The following is a 7,577-nucleotide window of genomic DNA, read 5'->3' as shown; positions in this document are numbered from 1 at the left end:
GTAGAAGTAAAAAGTCGCCACAAAAATAAATAGTAAACTAAAGTAGAAATATCAGAAAAATCTACTTGAGTACAGTAACGAAGTATTTGTACTTCGTTACTTCCCATCTCTGCCCATCGGTAATGCCCACACTAGTTAATCAATACCGCTTATGACGTTTCTTTGGCAGAGACGCTTATAGTAACTAAGCAACCAATTTGCATCTTCAACCGCGCGAAAGATTAAAACCAATACCGCGAAAATCCGAGCAGTCAATATGACCGTGTATGGCCGAAATAGGTAAAAGTGATTTTATTATAATTGCCTAGTGTGTAATGTTTATAAAAACTATTTTAAATTAAAATATAGAGCCTTTTAGGAAAAGTCAGGAACCAGCAGGATTGTATTTTTTTTATCCAGCAAAGTTATTACATATGTAAATTTCAAAACGGTCAAAATGACCGTCATGGCAGTTCTAGTGTTAATATCATCTGGGAATATCCCCACATTAATATCGTCACACTTAATCTTCTGAGCGCGTCCTGTATAAACCGGAAGCTGAGACCAGGGATGCTGCGCTGCTCATCTTTACTTTTACAGAGAGAGCACTGACGCGACTCGCAGGTCTGCCGGCAGGCGGCGGCCACCGGCCACCGGTCACCGGGCAGCGGCCACACGCCAGGCAGCCTCGAAACAGTACCGTCCCACCGGGAAAAGTCCCACTCCGCATCAGGGTGCCAGTGCCATTCCTAAACATCTAAACAGCTGTAGTAGGGTTTGAATCAATAAAAATAAAGCAGAACACATGCAGAAGACAACGGAATAACTGTCGAACACGTTTATTTCGGATCAGACGGCAGCTGATTTGATGAGACTCCAGGATTAATCTTAGCCTGGCTGTTAGCCTGCTCTGGACCAGGCTAGCCGCAAAGAATAAATCTCCATGGTTACTTGGCTGGGCTTATTTCTATCGGGTTTCGTGCAACCGACTGAAACACTGAAAGACAGGAAAGTATATCTTCAATTTCTCTATTTCATAAGTCACACACTGAACATATTCATTCATTTAATCCTTAGACCGAGTCTGATCCCAGTCCCTCCACAGCCTCTCTACAGCATGCTGGTCTCACAGGAGCCAGGCTGCAGTATCTGAAGAGTAACTATGAGTTTAACTGCTTTTCGAAACCAGGGGTAAAAGGAAGGCGTAGATCACAGGGTTTATACCAGAGTTTAAAAAAATAAAACATTGGGACAATAAAGGATGCACATGAATGATTGACCAAGCTGTCACCTGCAAGAGAGACACAGTAATATGGGCATAAACACATTAGAAACACAACTACCAGAACACCAAGAGTCCTGGCTGCTTTCAGCTCAGATTTATTTGCCTTTAGAGACACTGACAGCTGGAGTGTGACAGCTGTAATGTGAGAGCGCATGGCACGGGCCTGAGACACAGCCACGGCAAATACTCTCAGATACAGAGCTACGATGACAGTAACTGGTACAATAAAGGTCAAAACAAGGTCCATAATCCCTGCGATATAGCCAACCACGAACACACATTCTCCGTAACAACACTCTAAAAAAATAAAACATTGGGTCTACAAAAAAAAACATGTTAACGTTTTACACTAGAATATTTAAGTAAAGACTGCTGGCAGAATTACATTAATTCGAAGCAATGTTTTGAGTTTGTTGAATTACCTTTTATGCCACAATAAAACACATTTGTAAGTAACATGAACTTAATAATTGTTAACATTAATGCAAGTATTTAAGCTGATTTAACATAATGTTTTAAGTTAGGTGAAGAAGCTTTTTGATCACAATAAAACACATTTCTAAGTAGCACGAACTTAATAATTAAGTTGATATCTGCAATAGTTAACTTGAGCCCTGTCCAATAATAATGGCATTTTCCTTTGTTTCCCAGGAAGCTCAAAACTCCAACCTTGGTTATTTGGTGGGTAGGAGGAGCCTGCAACCAAGGTTAGAGTTTTGAAAAACTTAGCCTCCTGTGAAAAACAGGCTATCATGATGCAATGCCTCATTAAAACAGTTGGGTCTTTGTCTAAGAGTTGGAGATTTTTTATGGGACAATAAGGACTTCAGAGAGGACTTATATAAATATATAAAAAATAAACCAACCACCTTCTAAAAGGTTGTTAAGAGTATTTGCTAAGAGTATTTAGAGGCATGAGAGTGATGTCAAAACCTGGTAACCGGACAACAGCTAAAGGTGCTAAAAAAGAACAGAAATTCAGACAGTAATATTCTTATTAATTAGAACCATTTATTAAAATTAACAGAAGCTCTAAATCCTAAAAGTGCAAACATGCTTCTTCACACTGACCACGTCGGAACCACGACACCAGGATACCAGGAAAAGATGAAGACCTGAGTAGGGAAATAAATTACGAAACATTATTTGAAACTTGTAATGCCCGGTGGCAGGGTGGCCCACCAGTGGCCAAGTGTGTTTTTTGTGATGCGGCCAATCTTAAAGCAAGCCTTGTAAGACTGAAAAGATCAATTATAACAAAAACATTTCAAGAAAATTATAAGGGTTGCTAATGGAGGATGGGTTAGGGTTAGGGTTAGACTGGCCTTGAACATGCCCGCACATGCAGGAGAGGGAAACTGCGGGCCGTTTACGTCATCAAATTGTATTTTACATTACCAAAACTTAAAATTTAATTATTTTTTGATTAACTGAAAATGTTAAACTCTGACAAGTCATGATAGTATATTGAATCAATAGGCATAATTTGTGTGTCATCCAAGCTCAATAAAATAACAATTACAAGTAAAAAGTCTAAAAGTATCTCAGGACTTTTTTCACAACAATATATATAGTTAAGTAATGACTAAAGGTCCCCTGAAGTAGTTTTTAGAGTGAAGGAGCATACCTGTCTGGGTGAGTTGGGGAAACCTTTCTAAAGAGAAAACTGTAATAAACACAACAGAGCCAACACAGACAAACACCGAATCAAACTCTGTTCATGGTGATTCTGGTGGTGTAATGCAGAGGGTCACAAATAGCCACATAACGGTCAACTGATATGAGCACTATGTCACCTAGTGAGGATACAGAAATGATGATTGTAAGATAATTATACAGAGTACACACATAGTCACCAAGAAACCAGCAGGATGTTTTTTTGAGGATTTCTCCGGGCATCAGCACGAGGCCCACTAGAAGGTCTGAGACAGCCAGAGAGAGGAGGAGGATGTTGGTGGGGGTGTGGAGCTTCCTGGAAGTAAAGAGATTATTATCATTAAGTTCTCATATCTGACAAAAAACAAAAATTAATTTATTTTTTCTGATCTTTAATACCAACAGGCCTTATTTGGAGCAGGCAGTTTGATTATTATAGTAAAAGATGCATAGGTGTTACAGTGCAGGAGGTGTTGAAGAGTTGTGGGAAGCAGAGCTCTGCTCCGTCCTGTGTCTCTGTCATTAGTGGGAGGATGAGAGAGACCTCAGCTGTCTGCTCTGTTGTACAACTGATTTATATCTTTCTACCCTTGTCTCCACCCCTCCCTTTCTCCCTGTAAGTCTCTGTTGGATACCAATGTCTTTCCTTCCTTGCTCTACACATTCTTTCAAACCTTCCAAACCCATAACCCTAAAGTCTTCAAACCCACCTAATTATTGCCCCATGTTTTCTCTTTTAGACCCCATTTGAAACCAGAGGTACCTCTCTGCCTTCTCTGCTGTTTGTATTATTTTGCCATGCAGTAATAAAAAAGCAAACTCATCAAAATGTCCCCAATGAAAGGGAAAATTCCAGCACCCTGGAGATCCAAGATCCAAATCATGAGTGACCAAGTTGAATTGAATTGAACTCTGGTGGAAGTGAATGTCAAATTGCTCCTGGAATCGAGTAAGCTTCCCTTCGAGTGAGGTCAGTTCCATTTGTATTCAGGTGTGTAATCTGATGCAAAGCTTTCTCATGACAAAATCATATCTAACTTAAATATGGTCCACTGCCGACCAGTCAGGTGAAAGTTGCCGGCCTTTATTCACCAGGACAGCAAGGGAAGAGAGAAGGAGAAGACATGAGGAACACTTGCTACAGGTCCAGTTAAACCCCAGACTTCTGTAATGAGGAATAAACCTCTTTTTGTGGTTGCGTGCCACACTAATTGATCTAAACAGGGGTCCCACTAATTCATTTTCAAACAACAAATGATCCCCAGTTCCTCTGAAAAAGTCCTGTGTTTGATCCAGTTGTTAGTTTGATCCATCCAGCACCCCAACCTGCCATTTTTTCTGAATTTGGCGCTCTTATACTTCGTGAACTTACTTCCTGCACCTTCGGATGCGCTCCGGCAGCTCTACAACCCTAACTCTCTTTACCTACTAAATCCTCTACTATGTTCACTACCTAGTCTCTAACTTCATCTATTTGCTGCTGAGTTTTTAGAGAGTCTTAAAAAATGACGCTGATGACACTGAGAGTGAACAAAACATGAATGTTTTGGGCCTTTAAATCCCCCAAAAAACTGAATAAAAAACACTCTCAAGATATTAGAGGAGCTGCAGAGTCTGGAGATAATTGTCTGTGAATTTTGGACTGGCAGCAACCCCTCTCACATTATGCTAATTGAATCCCTTTTTGTTATTAAAGATCTAGACAATTTTGATAAATTAAATAATTGTACTTATGTCAGACACAATATCAACTAAAAAACAGTCCTGTCAAGTAATGATTGCATCACATGTTGATGGATTCATGCTGACGCTTGTTTGTCTTCACATCTCTGATTGCAGACACCTCATTGGTCGAGATGTCATCATCCAACTAACCGATACAGGTGTGATCAAACTTCCAGTCCAGAGGGGTTCAGCACACCGCCTTTAGGAGCCACTAATGGCGTTTTTCCACTGCTGGTAAAAGCTTGACTCGACTCACCTTGACTCGCCTCTTACTCAAGGTATATTTTATTTTGACCAGTTCATTGTGGTTCATCAGGTACCAGGCCGGTATAACAGCAGGTAAAAAACCGATAGCCTGTCACAATCCAAATCCCATATCCTCACAGTGTCTCCTTCTGCCGTCTTAGTCCAATGCACCCCAGTCAAATGACTGATGCGTGTATTTGTAACACGTTGATTAAACCAGGCGCGAGCGTCTGATTGCCCGATTCAATCCACCTGGTCGAGCGGGCGCGCGCAGTCACGTGCGGGCCGTCAAACAGGACGCGCGCAGGAGCCATCTGCTGGGCGGCGTGCAGAGGAGAAAGCGAGCAGGTGAAAGAACTGGATCGCCGACGGGAGACAGCCACACCCCCGCCAGATAAGCGAGACACCTCCCACTCAATCTTTTCGTGGCGATGCCCCGAAAGATTGCCATTAGGTGGGCTGTTCTCCGGCTTGCTCCTCTGCTGGTATAAGGACCACAAGGTGCCGGACATCCCGATGCAGTATGGTACTTGATTCCGGCTGCCTGGCACAAGGCTTTGGACTTCTCGCTGAAATGTTAGAACTTGGAGAGACCTTCACACGAACATCCCGGACGACACCTCTGGAATCAGGATTCACACCGACGACTCTCGCAAGCCTGAACTGCCCTCTCAGTGTGTTTTGGTCACAGAGCCAAACTACGTCTCCAACAGCAACATTCCTTTCAGCAGTATGCCACTTACTGCGAATGAACAGGTTTGGACCAGCAAGTTGGCTCCAGGACTTCCAGAAGTTGTTAACTACTGCTTGTACTTCTCTGAGTCTCTTGAATGGGTACGTGGTGTAGTCGACAGTTTGGAAGTCTCCACGTTGTGTGGCTCGACCAAGCAACAGGTTGTTCGGCGTGATGTACTGGATGTGCCCTTCTTGACTCTGGACTCTGGCGTTGATGGGCCTCTCATTGGCAAGATTGGCAGCAAGCTGGAGTACTGTCAGAAACTCACTGTAGGTAAGGCCCTCTACATTGCCAAAACTTTGGAGGGCTTTCTTGGTGACCCTGACAGCAGCTTCAGCTGCCCCGTTTCGGTGAGGTGAGTCGGCAGGAAGGATTTTCCATGTCCAGGTGGTCCCATTTTCAGCAGCATACTCTTCGAGTGACTCTTTATTCTGTTGAGTCAGGTAAGTGTACATCTCTTTCAGGATGGGTTTTGCGCCAACAAAGTTTGTACCACGATCAGACAAAATTCTCCTGGGATGGCCTCGGAAAGCGGTGAACCTCTGATAGGTAAGTAGGAAGCTCTCTGTTGATAGTGTGTTTGCTAGCTCGACATGGATGGCTCGGCTGGACATGCAGGAAAAGACAACGCCCCATACTTTCGTGGTTACTCGTTTCTTGACATCATCCTTCACGTGGTAAGGTCCAAACAGATCAACAGATATGAACTCGAATGGTGCAGCAGGACTTGACCTTTCTTTGGGCAAGGTTCCCATTATTTGCTTGCAGGTTTTTGCCTTTACCTTCTTACAGACAATACACTCGTCAATGACTCTTCTGGCAATAATTATTCCTCTGACAACCCACGCCTTCTTCCTCATCCGTAACAGGGTTCCCGCCACTCCTTCATGCCCCTTGCTATGTGCTTCTCTGGCTAGCAAAGAGGATAACCAGGCTTGGAACGGTAGAAGAGGCACAGTCATGCTGTCTTCTTTGAAGGCCTGGATTCTGCCACCACAAACGAGTAGTCCACTTGTTTGGTCTCTGTAGACAACTAGCCTGTCTGTTGTGGTGCTTGGGAAGTTGACACCTTCTTGGGCTCTTAGGCAAAGGTCTCGGAACACGTCATGTCTCTCATTGACTGTAAGGACACCTGAGGATGGTACTGCCTCCCACTTGTCTTGGTCTCTAGCCTTGGTACTCAAGAACCTTTTAGCTGCTCTCCAGATCCACGCCACAGTCCCAACAAGCCTTCTCAATCTGCTGAAGCGCTTTTCGTTAACTAACTGGACTGCTGCTACTGCTGGTGGCCGTCTGGACTCTACTTGGGCTGGATCTTGTGTTGTCCCCAGGTGTCTTCTGGCAAGTACTGTAACAAATAACTTTTTCTGGATCTATTTGACTTTGTCTCGTGCTTCGGCTGCAATGTCTCTGGCGGATTTTTTCGGCCACTCATCACCCGGAAGTTGGAGGAACTTTGGACCCGACTGCCACTCAGAGTCCTCAGTAAGGGCATCTGGACTGGCTCCTCTGGTGATTATGTCTGCAATGTTTTCTGGCCCTGGAATCCACCACCAATCTTGGACGTTGGTGCTGCTCTGGATCTCGCCAACACGGTTTGAAAAGAAGGTCTGGTAGCCATAACTCTCACGCTGTATTGCACCCAGGACAGTCTGACTGTCGACAAAATGGTACCATTTCTCAACCTTGAATCGACAATGTCTCTGGAAGTAAGTCTTGAGACGGGCTGCAAAAACAGCTCCGCACATCTCAGCTTTCACAGGTTCGCCTTTGTGGTCGAGAGGAGTCAGCTTGGCTTTGGCTTCGACCAGCCTCACAGTAACACCGTTGCTGCCGCTCCAGCGAAGATACATCACTGCGCCGAATGCTTGATCGCTGCCGTCAGAGAACGTGATGCCACTGGGCTCTGCGCTAGGATCTTGTGGAGTCAGGGGTCTGGTGAAGCAAAGT

This window comes from Etheostoma cragini, chromosome 11 (genome assembly GCF_013103735.1).
Source record: "Etheostoma cragini isolate CJK2018 chromosome 11, CSU_Ecrag_1.0, whole genome shotgun sequence".
Taxonomy (NCBI): Eukaryota; Metazoa; Chordata; class Actinopteri; order Perciformes; family Percidae; genus Etheostoma; species Etheostoma cragini.
The sequence above is the reverse complement of the archived record's forward strand: the minus strand, read 5'-3'. Positions refer to the sequence as shown.